The 19317-nt window shown below is 34.4% G+C and overlaps 1 protein-coding gene across 2 annotated transcripts in view; it reads left to right on the top strand.

The window, feature by feature from the left end:
• The window catches only part of IL7 (interleukin 7), a 59959-nt gene that overhangs the window by 25674 nt on the left and 14968 nt on the right, over positions 1 to 19317 (top strand). The gene's annotated exons all lie outside the window — the stretch shown is intronic.

The raw sequence follows: 19317 nt of genomic DNA, 5'->3' as shown, positions 1-19317 counted from the left end.
TTTGAAGAGAGACAGCATGCAAGTGGGGACGAGGGGCAGAGGGAAAGAGAGAGAGAATCCCAAGTAGGCTCCATGTTCAGCACGGAGCCTGACATAGGGCTTAATCCCATAACCATGAGATCATGATCTGAACCAAAATCAAAAGTCAACTGCTCAACTGACTGAGCCACCCAGGCACCCCTAACTTTCTCTTTTGATTGTTTTATTGACCCATTGGTCATTTAGTGTTATGTTGTTTAGTCTCCATGTGTTTGTGATTTTTCATTTTTTTCTGGTGATTTCTAGTTTCATGTCGTTGTGGCTGGAAAAGATCTTCTTAAATTTATTGAGGCTTGTTTTGTGACCTAACATGTGATATATTTTGGAGAATGTTCCATATGCACTTGAAAAGAACATGTATTCTGCTGTTTTGGGATGGAATATTCTATATATATCAGTTAAGTCCATCTGGTCCAATGTGTCATTCAAAGACACGGTTTCCATGTTAATTTTCTGGCTGGGTAATCTATCCATTGATGTAAGTGGATTGTTAAAGTCCCCCACTATTATTGTATTACTATCAATTTCTCTCCTTATGCCCATTAATGTTTGCTTTATGTATTTATGTGTTTCTGTGTTGGGTGCATAGATATTTACAATTGTTACAGTCTATTTTAAAGTCTATTTAAGTATTGCTAACCCAGTTTTTTCTTTTTAAGATTTTAAAAAATGTTGTTTATTTATTTTGAGGGAGAGAAAGCATGAGTGGGGGAGGGACAGAGAGGGAGAGAGAGAATCCTAAGCAGGCTCTGCTGTATGCTCAAACCAGCATACAGTCAGATCATCATCTGAGCCAAAATCAAGAGTCGGGCACTTAACCAACTGAGCTTCCCAGGCATCCTTAACCCAGCTTTTTTCCACCTCCATTTGCATGGTAAATGTTATTACAACCCTACACTTTTAATTTGTAAGTGTCTTTAGTTCTGAAGCAAACATCTTATAGGCAGCATACAGATGGATCTTGTTTTTTAATCCATCCTGCCACTTTATGTTTTTTGATCCAAGCATTTAGACCATTTACATTCAAAGTAATTATTTATTCGTATGTACTTATTACTATTTTGTTATTTGTTTTCTGGTAGTTTTTGTAGCTCCTCTCAATTCCTTTCCTCTTCTTTTCCTCTTTTTCATTGTGATTGATGAGTTTTTATAGTGTTATGTTTGGCTTTCTTTCTCTTTATTTTCTGTGTATTTGTCATAGGTTTTGGGTTTGTGGTTACCATGAGGTTTGTGTGTGTGTGTGTGTGTGTGTGTGTGTGTGTGTACACACACACATATATATATATAATCCTAAATAAACAGCAGTCTATATTAATTTGATGGTCATTTAAGTTCAAACACATTCTAAACAAACGAACAGAAAAAGAAAAAAAAACCTTTCTTTGTTTTTCTTTTTTCTTCTCCCCCATTTTTTTACTCCCTCCTCCATATTTTATTTATATGTGGTCATATTTTACTTTTTTATTCAATATTTTGTTATGTCTAATTATGACCATTTATTTTCCACTTAAAGAAATCTCTCCTCAGCATTTCTTGTAAGGCCAATTTAGTTGTGATAAACTCCTTTATCTTTTGTCTGGGAAACTCTATATCTCTTTCAAATCTAAGTAATAATCTTGCTGGGTAGCATATTCTTGGTTACAAGTTTTTTTACTTTAGGCATGAACAAATGCAATCTGAAGTTTAAAACACACCATTTACAGCAGCACCCACCAAAATGAAATACTTTGGTATAAATTTAACAAAATATGTACAAGATGTATATGAGGAAAACTATAAAACTGATGAAAATTCAAAGGAAAACTAAGTAAATGGAGAGATATTTCATATTCATAGATAGAAAGACTCAATACTGTCAAGATGTTACTTCTCCCAATTTGATCTAAGATTTATCACAGTCTTAATAAAATTCCAGCAAGTTATTTTGTGGATATCAACAAACTGGTTGTAAAGTTTATATGGAGAGGAAAAAAATCCAGAAAAGCTAAATCAATTTTGAAGAAGAAAATTAAGTCAGAGGAATGACACTACCCAACCCAAGACTTACTATAAAACTAGAGTAATCAAGACAGTGTGAAAGTGGCAATACACACACACACACACACACACACACACACACACACACATATACACATATACACATATAGACTAATGAAACAGAATAGAGAGCCCAGAAATAAAGCCATATAAATATAGTTAGCTGATCTTTGACAAAGAAGCAAAAGTAATACGATGGGAAAAGTAATACGATGGGGCAAAGACAGTCCCTTCAACAAATGTGCTGGGACAACTGAACATCCATATGCAAAAAAACAAATCTATACACACACTTTACATCTTTCACAAAGTATAACTCAAGATGTATCACAGTCCTAAATCTAAAACGCAAAACAATAAAGCTCCTTAAGGTAACAGGAGAAAACCTAGGAGACTTTGGGTATGGTGATGACTTTTTTTTTAAAGTTTTTATTTAAATTCCAATTAGTTAACATACAGTGTAATATTAGTTTCATGTATACAATATAGTGATTCAACACTTCCATACAACACACAGTGCTCATCACAATAAGTGCCTTCCTTCATCCTATCACCTATTTAACCAATCCCCCCACCCACCTCCCTTCTGGTAGCCATCAGTTCACCTGTATAGTTAAAAGTCTGTTTCTTGGTTTGTCTCTCTCTTCCTTTTTTTCCTCTTTGCTCATTTTTTTTTTGTTTCTTAAATTCCACATATGAGTGAAACCATATGGTATTTGTCTTTCTCTGACTTATTTTGCTTAGCATAATACTCTCTAGCCCCATCCATGTCATTGCAAATGGCAAGATTTCATTCTTTTTGATGGCTGACTAATACTCCATTGTGTATATATATATACCACATCTTCTTTATCTATTCATCAGTTGATGGACACTTGAGCTGTTTCCATAATTTGGCTATTGTAGACAATGCTACTATAAACAGTGGGTTGCATGTATCCCTTTGAATTAGTATTTTTGTATCCTTTGGGTAACCTATCTAGTAATGCAATTGCTGGATTGTAGGGTAGTTCTATTTTGAGCTTTTTGAGGAAGCTGCATACTGTTTTCCAGAGTGGCTGCACCAGTTTGCATTCCTACCAACAGTGTAAGAGGGTTCCCCTTTCTCCACATCTTCACCAACACCTGTTGGTTCCTGAGTTGTTAATTTTAGCCATTCTGACAGTTGTGAGGTGATATCTCATTGTAGTTCTGATTGGTATTTCCCTGATGATCAAATGGTATTGGGAAAACTGGACAGTAACATGCAAAATAATGAAACTAGATCACTTTATTACAACATACACAAAAATAAATTCAAAATGGATTAAAGACTTAACTATAGGACGTGAAACTATAAAAATCCTAGAGGAAAATACAGGCATAGCACAGCCATAGCAACTTTCTACTAGATATGTCTCCTGAGGCAAGGGAAACCAAAGGAAAAACTATTGGGACTTCATCAAAATGAAAAGCATCAGCACAATAAAGAAAACAATCAATAAAACTAAAAGACCTATGGAACGGGAGAAGATCTTTGAAAAAATATATATATATGTATATATATACACACACACATACATATATTTATATATATAGGGTATATACCCTATATATATAAATATATATACCCTATATATATATATATATAACCCTTATATATATATATAAAGGGTTAGTATCCAAAATGTATAAAGAACTTATAAAACTCAATACCCAAAAAATGAATAATCCAATTAAATAATGGGCAGAAAACATGAATAGACATTTTTCCAAAGAGGACATGCACTTGGCCACCAGACACATGAAATGATGTTCAGCATCACTGGTAATAACTTTTTAAATAAAATTCCAAAGGAATGGTTAATGAAAGTAAATGATAATCTGGAGTTTATTAAAATCAAAACTTTCAGGGGCTCCTGGGTGGCTCTGGCCCAGGGTCCGTTAAGTGACTGACTCCAGCTCGGGTCCTGATCTCACAGCTTGTGAGTTCAAGCCCCGCATAGGGCTCTGTGCTGACAGCTCAGAGCCTGGAGCCTGCTTTGGTTTCTGTGCCTCCCTCTCTCTCTGCCCCTCCCCTGCTCACGCTCTGTCTTTCTCTGTCTCAAAAATAAATAAAAAAAATAAAATAAAATTAAAAAAACTTCGGGGCGCCTGGGTGGCTCAGTCGGTTAAGCGTCCGACTTCGGCTCAGGTCATGATCTCACAGTTCGTGAGTTCGAGCCCTGCGTTGGGCTCTGTGCTGACAGCTCAGAGCCTGGAGCCTGCTTCAGATTCTGTGTCTCCCTCTCTCTCTGCCCCTTCCCTGCTCATGCTCTCTCTCTGTCTCAAAAATAAATAAACATTAAAAAAAATAAAATCAAAACTTCAAAACCCATTCATATGTATATATACATATATATGTGTATATATACACATATATATACATATATACATATATGTATACATATATATATATTTCCCCTGATTCTAGTAATTATAGTAGCACTATTCATATTTATATATGTATGTAATGTAATTTATGATATATGTAACATATGACATATGTTATAGTAGCACTGTGTACATATAGTTACATATTTATTATATTCACACACACATACACCTATGTCTTTGAAAACAAAGTTTGCAAAATAAATGTTTTTAGGGACTTGTTTACTAAGTTTCTTCACATAGATAAGCAGGGAATCAACAGAAGATAAACATGCTATCACCTAAATGACAACACCTGTGATTATTAGCCTTGCAGCCACAGTAAATAATTTCTTAAGAATCTAAGTGTCTTTAAATGATGCCATTCCACCCAGAGGTGATTTTTCCCTAGACCAGATGAATACCAATGTAGAATTATAACATTTTTTTACCACATAAGGTTGTACGAAGTGACTTAGCATACAGTCAAACCATAGATTCCTGCCTTACCTGTATTGGCCTCCTAGACACTTTTTTTTTAGTTAAGATATAATTGGCATGCAACATTAGTTTCAGGCATCCAAAAGTGATTCACTATTTTTGTATATTGCAAAATGGTCACCACAATAAGTCTAGGTAACATCCATCACTACACAGTTACAATTTTTTTCTTGTGATGAAAGTTATAAGATTTACTCTATTAGCAACTTTCAAATATACAGTATAGCGCTATTAATTATGGTCACCATGCTTTACATTACATTCCCCAGACTAAGTAATTTTATAATGGGAATTTTGTACCTTTTGAGTACTTTCACCCATTTCGCCCCCTGCATCCAACATTTTTAGAGCACATTTGGCTCTATGTCAGGCCCTAGCACACAAACACGCTGGAGATAGGATTGTTGCATTTGAAAGGAAACAGCTTGTAGACTGGAGGAGGTAGAAACAATTTTAATTGGACTGAGGTAACATTAAAGTTTATGGAAAAAGTGGAGAAAACAGGAAAATAAAGAGGGGTATCTTAGTAATAATGATAATATAATTGAATTTTTAAATTTAACAGATATTTACTAAACAACTTAAAGATTCAGGTGTGGTTCTAGGGACTGAAGATCCACAGATGAAAAGGTACTCTTATGATACTTTCATTCACAGTTTTCAATGTGTGTTTCTGTAAAAGACACAAAGTTTAACTACATATCTCTCCTCATCTCACAAAGATCTTTTGAGTTCAGTACTATTATTATTCTGTTACCACACTGGGATATAATATACAGTTTCTTTCATAGGAAAAACTGAGGCATAATGAAATAAAGTAATTTGCCCAGAGTCACAGCTAGTGGATGCTACAATATAAAATTATGCCCAGACCATCTAACTCCAGAGTCCTTTTCATAACTGTATTGCTGTAACTGCTTTCTTTTGGAACAGTTATATGACATATTTGTTATGGAATGGGATTTTTTAGTAGAAAAGCCAGTGTTTCAAGAAAAAGAATAAACAACTAATTATATCCAAATTGAGTCTGAGCATATAAAATTTCAAGAGCATTTTCTCCAAGACAGAAGGGAATGAGAAGATTGGCATATTTCTAAGAGAGGATTCTCTTATTTTGATTCACTTATTTTGAGAGAGAGAGAGAGAGAGAGAGAGAGAGAGAGAGAGAGAAACCAAAAAACAGATCCTTAACTATAGAGAACAAACTGAGGCTTACTGGAGGAGAGGTGGTTGGGTGGGGGCATGTTAAACTGGTGATGAGTATTAAAGAGGGCGATAAGCACCGGGCATTGTATGTAAGTTATGAGTCACTAAATTCTACACCTGAAACTAATATTGCTCTATCAGTTAACTAGCTGGAATTTAAATAAAAACTTGGAAAAGAAAAAAAAAGAAAATATTCTTCTTTGTTCTCTGTGATAATACTTTCGAAGTTTATTTTTTTCACAGGGTGACCACATACCCCAGTTTTCTGGGACCATTCTGGATTGTACCAGAATGGCAGCCTATTTGATTAGTTTCCTCTTGCATTCTTAAAAGTGTTCTAGTTTGTGCAATAAATTTTTTGCTCACACTATTTGTACTATGCTACTTTAATTTTTGGTTTGCATGGTACAGAGCTTTCCTATATTTGTTTTTTTTTACTTACTTTGAACATAAAAATATTTTTAATGTCAAATATGTTACTTGTTTGCCATTATTCAAACAGTACTGAGATGTATGAAACCTTTTTAATTTCTCTCCACTGTTCCCACCAGAATCATGTACCTGAAATAATTAATATTAGCAGTTTGATGAAAATATCCTTCTTGCTCAAGAAAAGCTATGCATATATGTAATGTGCATATAAACATACAAAATTCACACACATATCTGCATATATAGGACATATGAAGGTATTTTCCTTTACAATTTTTAATAGAGGGTTCATAATATATTCATGGCTCTTCTATTTGTTATGCATTATTTTCACTTTATATCATGACTATCATTCTAGGCCAAATATATCTAGGACAGTTTTTTCATAAATGCATTATGTTCCACATTTAGTGTATTCTACAGTTCTTCCAACAGTTTTCTTATTGGTGATCAGTCAATATTTAATCCTACAATGTTACAACAGACATCTTTGTATGTGTATACATATATATATTTGTATGTGCATATTATCTCCTTTGAGTTAATCCTTGAATTTCTTTTTTTCAAAGTTTATTTATTTTGAGAGAGAAAGAGCACTAGCAGGGGAGAGGCAGAAAGAGGGAGGGAGAGAATCCCAAGCAGGCTCAACGTTGTCAGTGCAGAGCTGGATGTGGTGCTCAAAACGTGACCTGACCTGAGCTGCAACAAAGAGACGGACGCTCAGCCAACTTAACCACCCAGTTACTCCTTATCCTTAAATTTCTGTAAAATTGGTTCCCCTAATTGAGATTTGCTGAAGAAAATGGTATATTCATTTGAAAAATGATTCACACTTTGGCCAGCAGATAAGGGAGCACATTTTGTCACATCCTTGCCAGCAACAGATGTCATTAGCCTTTAACATTTTTACCAATCTTGATAAGTGAAAATCTGTGCCTAATTATAGGCTAAATTTGCATTTCTATTGCTACTATAAAATGGGCATCATTTCATGTTGACAGTGTGCATTTCCTTTTATATTAATCAAGCCTATTCTTATCCATTTTTAGGTTGTCTTTTAATAATCAATTTGTACATTTTATATAAGAAATATTTTTAAAATTTGTTTTATTTCCATTGTATATCTCATATAATCCATTTTTTTGTGCAGTTAGTCTCAATTTCAGAGTTTAAAGTGATTCATTACTTACTCTCAGATACTATTCTTTCTTTATGCTTCTTTTCATATGTTTTATAATTTTGGTATATGAATTTTGGTATTTAAGATAATTCTTAAAAAGAATTTTCCAGGGGTGCCTGGGTGACTCAGACACTTGAGCATTTGACTCTTGATTTTAGCTCAGGTCATGATCTCACGGTCAAGGGATCAAGCCCCACATCAGGGTCCACGCGTAAGCCTACTTAAGATTCTCACTCTCTTTCCCTCTGTCCCTGCTCACATGCTCTCTCTCTCTCTCTCTTTCTCTCTCTCAAATAAAAAAAGAGAGAGAGAAATTTTTTTAAATGGAGAAAAGTGAAAATGAAAACACAATGGTCCAAAATCTTCAGGACCCAGTGAAAGCCATTCTAAGAGGGAAATATATAGTGATACAGGCCTACCACAAGAATAAAGAAAAATCTCAAATAAACAACCTAACGTTACACCTAAAAGAACTAGAAAAAGAGAACAAACAAAACACAAGGTGAGTAGAATAAAGAAAATATAAAGAAATAGGTGAGATAGAGACACACACAAAAAAAGGAATAAAGGGAAAAAATTAATGAAACCAAGAGCTGGTTCTTTGGAAAGATAAACAAAATTGATAAACCCTTAGGCAGACTTATCAAGAAAAAAAGAGACAGGACCCAAATAAATAAAATCGGAAATGAGAGGAAAATTAACAAGTGACACCACAGAAATACAAATGATTGTAAGAGAATACTATGAAAAATTATATGCCAACAAATTGGACAACCTAGAAGAAATGGATAAATTCCTAGAAACATACAATCTTCCAAAACTGAACCAAGAAGAAATGGAAAATCTAAACAGACCAATTACAAGTAACTGAATTGAATTGGCAATTTAAAATAAAAGGTAGCAAAAAATAAAAGTCTGGGACCAGATGGATTCACAGGTGAATTATGCCAAACATTTAAAGAATTAATACCTATTCTCAAACTATTCCAAAAAAATAGAAGAGGAAGGAAAGCTTCCAAATTCATTCTATGAGGCCAGCATTACCCTGATATCAAAACCAGACAAAGATACCACAGACAAACAAACAAACAAAAACACTACAGGCCAGTATTCTTGATGAACACAGATGCAAAAATTCTCAACAAAATATTAGAAAGCCACATACAATACATTAAAAAGATTTTTCACCATGATCAAGTGGGATTTATTCTTGTAGATACATGGAGGGTTCAATATTTGCAAATCAACAACATGATATACCACATCAACAAAATGGAGGCTAAAAACTTATGATCATCTCAAGAGATGCAGGAAAAATATTTGACAAAATTCAATATCTGTTCATGATAAAAAAAAACTCTCAGTAAAGTGGGGTTAGAGGAACATACCTCAACATAATAAGACTATATATGAAAAATGCCAAATCTGCCAAAATTTACCCAGAAATAGACAACCTGAATAGGCCTATCAGTATTAAAGCAATTCAGTTAATTGCCAATAACCTTTCAAAACAGAAATACCAGGCCCAGATAGATTCACTGATGAATTCTATCAAACACATAAGAAATTATATATAGCAGATTATGTCTTTCAAAAAAGTAGTCCATTTTATCTAGGTTATCAATTTGGAGATATAGAGTTATTAATAGAATTCTCTTAATTGTCTTTGTAATGGTCATGGAATCTGTAGCGATGTCCTCTTTTTCATTTCTGATGTTAGTAATTTCTGTGGTTTTTCTTCCTAGTTAAACTGGCTAAAGGTTATTGATCTTATTATAAGTCTTCAAAGAAGCCACTTTGGGTGTTACTGATTTTCTCTGTTGATTTCTTATTTTCAATTTAATTGATTTCTGCTCTAACTTTTATCATTCTTCTCTTTTGCTTACTTTGAATTTAATTTTCTCTTCTTTTTATCGTTTCCTAAGGTGGAAGCTTAGATTACCGATTTTCTTAGATTTTTACTTAGATTTCAATATATATATATTCAAAATCAATACTTTTTCCTTTTTTTTTTCCAGATACTTTTTCCTTTCTAACACAAATTTAAAGCATTCAATACTTTAAGCTTTCCACTAAGGATTGCTTTCACTGCATCTCAGATTTTGATAAATTATATTTTCATTTTTATTTATTTCAAATATTTTAAAATTTCTCTTTAAATTTCTTCTTTGATCCATATATTACTTCAAGGTATGTTGTTTAATCTCCAAATATGTTGTGATTTTCTAGCTCTTTCTAGCTTAATTCCATTGTGATCTAACAGCAGACATTGTATGATTTCTATTCTTTTAAATTTGTTAAGGTTAATTTTATGGCCCAGAATGTGGTCTGTCTTGGATAATATTCCATGTGTGCTTGAGAAGAATCTGTAATCTGCTGTTGGATTAAATGGTCTATGGATGTCAATTATATAGTTAACTGATGGTGCTCTTATGTTCAACTTGTGTTCAAATGTCCTTACTGATTTTCTGCTTGCTAGATCCGTCCATTTCTGAGAGAGGGATGTTATTGCTTCCAATTATAATAGTGGATTCATTTATTTCTCTACATCCTATCAGTTTTTGCCTCATTTATTTTGTCTCTGTTATTAGGCACATACACACTAAGAATAGAATTGATTCCTTTGCCATTATGTATTGCCCATTTTTATCCCTGATAACTTTCCTTGCTCTGAAGTCATCTCTGTCTGAAATTAATACTGTTACCCCTCCTTTCTTTTCATTAGTCTTGGCATGGTATATATGTCTCCATCACTTTACTCTTAATCTACATGTCTCTTTATATTTAAAGTGCGTTCAGGGGGATGAGGTGCCTGGGTGTCTCAGTCGGTTAAGCTCTGACTTTGGGTCAGGTCATGATCTCACGGTTCATGAGTTCAAGCCCCATGTCTCATAGTTCGTGGGTTCAAGTCCCATGTCTGACAGCTCAGAGCCTGGAGCCTGCTTCAGATTCTTTGTCTCCTTCTTTTTCTGCTTCTCTCCCACTCATGCTCTGTCTCTCAAAAAAAAATACATTAAAATTTTTTTTTAATAAAATTTTTAAAAAGTGCATTTCTTGTAGACAATATATACTTGAGTTATGTCCTTTTGATCCATCTGACAATGTTTTTTAATTGATGTATTTAGACTATTGACATTTAAAGTGGTTATTAATACAGTTGGATTAATGCCTACTATATATTTTTTTACTATTTTCTATTTGTTGTTCTTTGTTCCTATTTTCATTTTCCATCCTTTTTTTTTTTGCCTTTTGTGATTTGAAATTTTATATAATTCAATTTCTCTCCTTTGTTAGTATAGAAATTTTACATTTTTTACTTTTTTGGAGCTACCCTAGAGTTTTCCATATATATTTACAACTAATCCAAGTTCATTTCCAAATAATGCTATACCACTTCACAGGTGGTACAAGTACCTTAAAATAACAAAATATTCTCAATCCTTTTCTTCCTTCCTCCTGTCACTTATATCATTGCTTTCATTCATTTCAGTTATAAGCAAACATTATACATACACACACACATATATAATCAAGTTATATATATATATATGTGTGTGTGTGTGTATACATATATATATATACATATATATGTATATATATTCAAATGCATCATTGCTAATATTATTTTAAATGAACTGCTAGGGAATAAGAAAATAAAAGTTGTTATTTTATCTTTACTTATTAATTCTCTGATGCTCTTCCCTTTGTGTGTGTGTGTGTGTGTGTATCTGAATTTCTGACCTATATAATCTTCCTCCCCTCTGAAGTACTTTTTTTTTTTTTAACATTGCTTTCAAGGCAGGTCTATTGACAACAAATTACCTTAGCTTTTATTTGTCTGAGAAAGTCTTTGTTTCTTTCCTCTTTCAAGTATAACTTCTCAGGGCACAGAATTTCAGGTTGGTGGTTTTTTCTCTCAACACTTTAAATATTTCACTTTACTCTCTTCTTGCTTCAGTGATTTCTGAGAATTTGGATGTAATTCTTATCTTTGCTTCCTTTATAAGTAAGATTTTTGCCCAACCATCTCCCCACCCATGGCTTCTTTCAAGTTTTTTTTTTTATCTTTGATCTTCTAAAGTTTTAATACAATATGCCTAGATATAGGATTGGGGTGCTTATTCTGCTTAGTGTTCTCTGAGCTTCCTGAATCTGTGGTTTGGTGTCTGGCATTAATTTGGGGGGAAATTCTCAGTCATTATTGCTTTAAATATTGTTTGAGTTCCTTTTTATCTCTTCTTTTGATATTCCCACTGTTTGTTACACATTTTGTAGTTGTCCAGGATTCTTAGAGACTCTGTTCTGGATTTTTTTCTAGTATTTTTCCTTTTTGCTTGTAAGTTTTAGATGTTTCTATTGTCATATTCTCAAGCTCAGAGACTCTTTCCTCAGTCATGTCTACTCTAATAAAGATCATTATTCTATCATAAGAGTTTTGATCTCTAGAATTTATTTTTATATCCTTTCTTAGAATTTCTCTCTGTTACATTATCCATTTTTCTTGCATGTTGTCTACTTCTCCCAATAAAGCCCTTACTGTAAAATTCCCAGTCTGATAATTCCAACATCTCTGCCCTGATTCTGGTTCTGATGCTTGCTCTGTCTCTTCAAATTGTGCCTTTTGCCTTTTAGTATGCCTTGTAATTTTTTTATTGAAGGATGGACATGATGTATTGAACAGGCATCTGTGGCAAATAGGCTTTGAGTAATGAAGTGATAAGACGTGGGGAGAAAGGGAACATTTTATATCACTATGATTAGGTCTCAGTCTTTTGATGAGTCTGTGCCCCTGGACTGTAAACTTTCCCCATGCTTCTCAGTATCTCCCCATGTTAGGTGAGACAAGATGGCTAGAGGGGATGGAGTTGGATATTTCCCTTACCCCAGATAGGTTGGGCTCTGATAAAACCCATCAGGTTAGGTTCTGTTTAACTAGTTTCTCCTGAGGTAGGCCTTGTTAAGAACAACATAATGCTCTGACATATTTGAAAATCGTTTTGTTTCCTTCCCTCTGCCAGAAGCACATGGGGATTTTTCTTAGATATTCACTGTGAGGAACTCATAGAACTTCTATAGGAAAAACTCAGAAGAGTGTGCCTCGCCCCGCCCCACTACACACACACTGATGATAGGGTACCCTTGGAGTTTTAACTCTCAAACTTGTCCACTCAGCATTCAGCAAATTATAAATTATGGATTAGGTTTTTCTGTCTAGCTGGCTCCCATGGAGATTTATGCCGCTATAAATTGTGATTATTTGTATCTACCTGTCTGTCTCTCCAATATTTGGGGCAGCAGTTTTCCCTGTAAACTCCCTTTTCTGACAGATATAAAGAGTTGTTGATTCTTCGGTTGGTTCAGCTTTTTACTTGTTATTATGACAGAGTGGCAGCATCTAAGTTCCTTACATGCCAGACTATAACTCAGTGTTAAGGAATTGACTTAGTAAATATGCAACTCAAGTCATAAGAGCAAAAATGTATGAGTATGTCAGGAACTAGACTACTAGTTGGGGGTGTTCAGTGTGCTGTGGCATTGGCCAATATGTTTTTACAGAAAAGATAAACTAGAAAGTTAGTTTAATGTTGATCAGTTAAGAGAGCCTCTCCTATATATGTTCATATGCGTGCATATGTACATACATTTGAATATATGCTTTATGTAATATTTTTTTCTTTTGGTGTTTTATTATAAGCATATTCCTTTGTTCACACACATTACCTCAAAACAAATATAATATCTGCTTAATATTTTATGTTCCATCATTAGTATTACCATTTATTATCAGTTTTTTTCTACTTTAGTTTGCTCCTTTTATATGGATAAATTTCATACAGAACTTAGCTAACTTGACCTTTAAAATTTTTTTTAATGTTTATTTATTTTTGAAAGAGAGAGAGACAGAGCACGAGTGTGGGAGGGGCAGAGAGAGAGGGAGACACAGAATCTGAAGCAAGCTCCAGGCTTGGAGCTGTCAGCACAGAGCCTGAGACAGGCCTCAAACCCACGAACCGCGAGATCATGACCTGAGCTGAAGTCAGACGTTTAACCAACTGAGCCGCCCAGGTGCCCCACTTACTTGACTTTTTAGTTGGCATTTTAGATAATGGAACTTCACCTCTTTAAAACAATCTATTCTTCTGGTTTTGTTTACAGTTCTCTGACTTTTCTATGTATGTGTCTATTTGACATCTGTTCTTAGATCTCTGAACATCAGTTCAAACTTCATCTGTTTAAAATCACACACATGACTTATTACTCCACCTTTTCTACTATTCCCTTTCTCATTAAATTGCAACACAGTACCAGAAAAACCATCAATCATCCTTGGTATGTCAATCTCCATTAACTTTAATTTTTAAATCATGTTAAATTGGCTTCCTAAAGATTCACCTATCTCTACATTCTCTCCCACCACCAGGTCCAATAAACCATGATCTCAAGCACAGACAATGCAATAGCTTCCTAAAGATTCATGCATATACCTTCTTGAATTCTTCTGTTCATCAGACTGCTATTAATATAATCTCTGAAAAAGGTATTTAGCCATTAACTCTTGCTTTTAGGATCAAGACAATGCTCTTTAACATGTTCTTAAGCACCTGCGTAATTTTGTCTCTTCCAGCCCTTCTGTTTTCATGCAGAACCAGTGATTTCTTTTGCTTTCTCAGCTATACACCTGCTTTCCCTTACTCTTTTTTTCCAGAAGCATATCTGTCATTGTCCCCCCTTTCTCAGGAAAGTCTTCACTGAGGTTCTTAAGTAAAATCTTGTGTAGGTTCTTGTATAGGTTTTCATGGCTGCATATGCCCTTTATTCTTAACAGTTATCAAGTTTGGATTTGGTTGTGATTATTGGAATAATGTCTGTCTTTGCTACCAGACAGTAAAATTCCTGAAGTTTGCAACCATTTATGATTTTGATCACAGTTCTGTCTCTACTACTGTAAAGTACATGGTAGATGCTCAACAAGTATTTGATTGAAGAATAAACGAATGACATTTTATTTACACTAAGAATCAACTACCAATTCATACTACAGTCTGCTAAGCTACCTGACAAATGGTAAAATTTGTACCAATTAAAATAGGATTCCAAGAGCAATATACACCTTTTCAAATTTCAGATGTAGTACAGATTTCACCAAAAATAAGTCTCACTTTGAAAAGGCCCTCCAAATGAATCTTTATATGGGACAAGGCTTTGGACCATGGATAGGCTGTGATAGTGATGATCAGAAATTAAGACTATTTCTGTAGGCAACAAGTTCATTTTCAGAGAATGGCAAGGTATGAGTCTGAATCTTTATCTTCTGCGTCAAAACCCCAATCCTTAGAATCAGCCTTGTCCTACAAAATGAATAGGAAGATAGAAAAGAAATAGCATGTAGCTGATGACCAGAATCATTTATCAGCAATAGACATTAGTTCATTTAGACACATGTGACCATGAAGATTCCATGTAGGCCAGACTGACCTTCTCTCCTAAAGGAAAAAAAAAAAGGAAAAAGAAAAATTAAGAAGAGAACTATCTCTTTGTGATGCTAATTGAGTAAGAATGTTCTAAGACAATATATGTGAACTGAAGGTACTAGCTGCCCCGGGCCATTACCCTTCCCCCTTCCTACCTTATTTTTGGCCATTAATTGATCCAAAAAGCAATAGTTTTCTGTGAGTCAGCTTTTACTTCATAACAAACAGCACTAAGACATACAACAGTATGCATTTATCTCCAAATCACAGGTATGCAACTTGGTTGGGCTCGATCACCTCTACATGCTTCATTGTGGGTCACAGGACCCAGAAGGAACAGCTATGTGGTAGTTGTAAAATATGTTTACAAATTCTTTGATGCTCCTTTGAAGAGATGGAGCTTAATTCTCTGCTTCTTGAGTATGGACTGTAATTAGTGACTCACTGGCAACCGATAGAATAAGATGGAAGTGGCAGTGTGTGACTTTTGACCAGGTCATAAAAGACATTTTTGTAGCCTCCTCCTTGCTGTGTGTTGAACTGCATGCTTGTGAGGAAGTCAGCCACCATCTTGGTAAGGATACTTACACCTATGGAGAGTCCCATGTGGTGAGAAATTGGGGCCTCCTGCTAATAGCTATGTGAATAAGACCTCTTGAAAGTGGATCCTTTAGACCTAGTCAAGGCTCACTTGACTACAGATAAGGCCAACATCTTGACTGCAGCTCCACGGAAGATGCAGAGTCAGAAGCACTCAGTTAAGCTCCTCCAACATTTCTGGGCCCCAGAAACTATACGGTAATAAATGTTTCTTGTTTTAAGCTACTAAGTTTTGTGATAATTTAGTAGGCAGTATTAGCTAATGAACAAGCTGCTACCAGAGGCTTATTCTCATGTTGAAAGACATTGGTGTAAGTAGCCCAACTCAGTTGTGCAAATACATTTCAAGCCTCTGCTCTTGTCCCATCTGCAAATGTCCACTATCCAAAAGCACAGTATTTTGGTCAAACTCAACATCAATGGGCAGGGAAGTACTTCTCTACAGGAGGCTATGGTCACTTGATGACATCAGGTTCAAATCTTTAGAAATTTATAAGGAAGAAGAGTCTTTGCAGATGTGATTAAGAATTTTGACATAATGAAACTGTCTTGGATTTAGGCCCAGTTGGGCCTAAATGCCATCACAGGTGGCATTCTCTTTATAAGAGAAAGGTGGGGGTGCCAATGCAAACTGGTACAGCCAATCTGGAAAACAGTATGGAGCTTCCTCAAAAAGTTGAAAATAGAACTGCCCTACAATTCAGCAATTGCACTACTAGTTATTTACCCAAAGAATACAAAAATACTAATTCAAAGAGATACATGAACCCTGACGTTTATTGCAGCACTATTAACAATAGCCAAGAGCGAAATTATGGAAAGAGCCCAGATGTCATCGACTGATGAATGGATAAATAAGAAATAGTATACACACACACACACACACACACACACACACACACACACACTAGAATATTTCTTAGCTATCAAAAAGAATGAAATCTTGCCATTTGCAATAACATGGATGGAGCTAGAGAGTAGTATGCTAAGCAAAATAAATCAGGCAGAGAAAGACAAATACCATATGATTTCACTCATATGTGGAATTTAAGAAACCAAACAAATGAACATTGTTGGGGAAAAGAGAGGCAAACCAAGAAACAGACACATAACTATAGAAAACAAATTGATGGTTACCAGAGGGGAGGTGGATGGGGAGATGGTTAAATAGGTGATGGGGATTAAGGAGTGCACTTGTTGTGATGAGCAACAGGTATTGTATTTAAGTGCTAAATCACTAAATTCTACACCTGAAACTAATATTACACTGTATGTTAACTAACTGGAATTTAAATAAAAACTTGGAAGAAAAAGAAGAGAGAGAAACACAGGGGGAGATCTAACAAACACAGAAAAGAAGCTGATGAAGTTGCAGGCAGAGGCTAGAGCCTTGTGGCCACAAGCCAAGGAACGCCAAAGCATGCTGGTAGCCAACAGAAGAAAGAAGAGGCAAACAATGGATTCTCTCCTAGAATCTCTGATACCTTCCTTTTGGACTTCTGACCTCCAGAACTGTGACAGAATAAATTTCTGGGTTTTTTGAGCCACCAAGTTTTTGGTAATTTTCTACAATAGCCCTAGGAAACTAATACGTCCTCTGATAAGGTGGAGGGAAGAGTTGTATACTGGCTGAAAAATCATCTAATTTACTTTAGCATCACTTCAAAAGATAACCAGACAATAAAAAGACTATGTATTGATACTACCAAAATAAATGAACAAATAAACACATAAATAAGCAAATGAATACATAGATGAGAAAAATGAATTCATATCAAAGATGAATTATCCATGAAAGCAGTAGAAAATGTCAAAATTTTTCTTCTCAACATTTTCTAAGAAACCAAAGTAAAAAGATCTAAAAATAATACAATGTAAGAGAAGAGAAAATAGAGAAAATTAAGGTGAGCTCTTTAGATTTAGGGGGAAAATGGAGGATAGATGGAACAAGGAATAAGTGCTGTGTTAGAACAGGCATATGGAAGATATGGGGGAAAAACACAATGAGATTTTTAAAAATCAAAGATAAATATATAAAAGAAAAGATGAAATCCATTTTATATACAATTAGTGTTTCTGAAAAAGCTACTGTTACAAACATAATAGGAAAAATTCCCAAGAAGAAAATTATACTGAAAGACATGTCAGTTTATAATTGAAAGGACATTATGTATTTTTAGAACAATTTATGTAACATGTTTCATACTGGAAAATATTGCAGTTCAAAGTCAATGTGATCTTGGCTTTTCTTTTTTGATTTTACCTATTCATAATAAATATGAAGAAATCTTCGAATATGTCATGATGCCTATAAGAAATTATTATTGATAAATCAAGTAAAGTAAGTCAAGAGATGGATATCTAAGGTTCTCAACTCCGTGATTCCATTGACCTTAGTCTGAGCCATCCTTCTCATCAAGTTTGCATAAAAACAATTTCAGAAGCCAACTGTAATTGGCACTCATGTGCACCTGCTAATGTATTCATAAAATGCACTGGAGTCAATAATTGTTACCTCTATAGAAGTCAACCTTTTAAGTGTATTGTCACTTCTTTATATACTATAACAAGCACTTGGCAAACAAATCAACTGGCATAACATTACCTTTCTGTATGTTATACATACATACAACAATATATGACTACATATCAATGAGTTGTTTTTTTTTTTTAATACTGGGAGCAATGGCTTCACCAAATGGCTTTTCAAATATTCATGTGCCATGCAATTTGTTAAAATGATCCAATAAATATACTAATTATGTACTAATTGTGTATATTTTGTATATTTTTGGTAAATTGGAAAACATTACAGATTAGCCACACATTTGCCTATCTTCTTTTTTTCTTTTTTTTTAAATGCTTCAAGTTCTTTTTTAAATTCCAGTTAGTTAACATATAGTGTACTTTTAGTTTCAGGAGTAGAATTTAGTGATTCATCACTTACATATAACACCCAGTGCTCATCACAAGTGCCCTCCTTAATACCCATCACCGATTTAGCCCATCCCCCCCACCAACTCCCCTCCAGCAACCTGTTTGTTCTCTATAGAGTCTCTTCTATAGCTTTTTAAAAATAATGTCATGACAAAAAAATTCTCTGTGTTTTATCAAAGAGAAATATATGTATGATTTATTGGGTTTTTTGGAATTAAATGGATATCCATAGGAAAATGATTTAATAGGCAAATGTCAATTCTTCACTACTTCTTCTAGAATGTGTATAATGGCGACATGAGTTATAGAAAATATACCCATTTTCACTTGAGACATTTTCAGTATAATGGGGGTGGTTGACACTAACAAATTTTCTGTTTACAAAAGCATACTTTTCCAAAGGTAAAAAGTGATATAAAAGTGTCCGAGGGATGCAGCACCTGCCCTTTGTATCAAATGGCACAAGAAACTGGGACTGTGTTTTCTTAGTCTCTTTTTCTCATAGGGCTGGGCAGGGACCTT

This window comes from Panthera onca, chromosome F2, assembly GCF_046562875.1.
Source record: "Panthera onca isolate mPanOnc1 chromosome F2, mPanOnc1 haplotype 2, whole genome shotgun sequence".
NCBI lineage: Eukaryota > Metazoa > Chordata > Mammalia > Carnivora > Felidae > Panthera > Panthera onca.
Note: the sequence above shows the minus strand (reverse complement) of the source record. Positions and strands in the feature narration are given on the sequence as shown.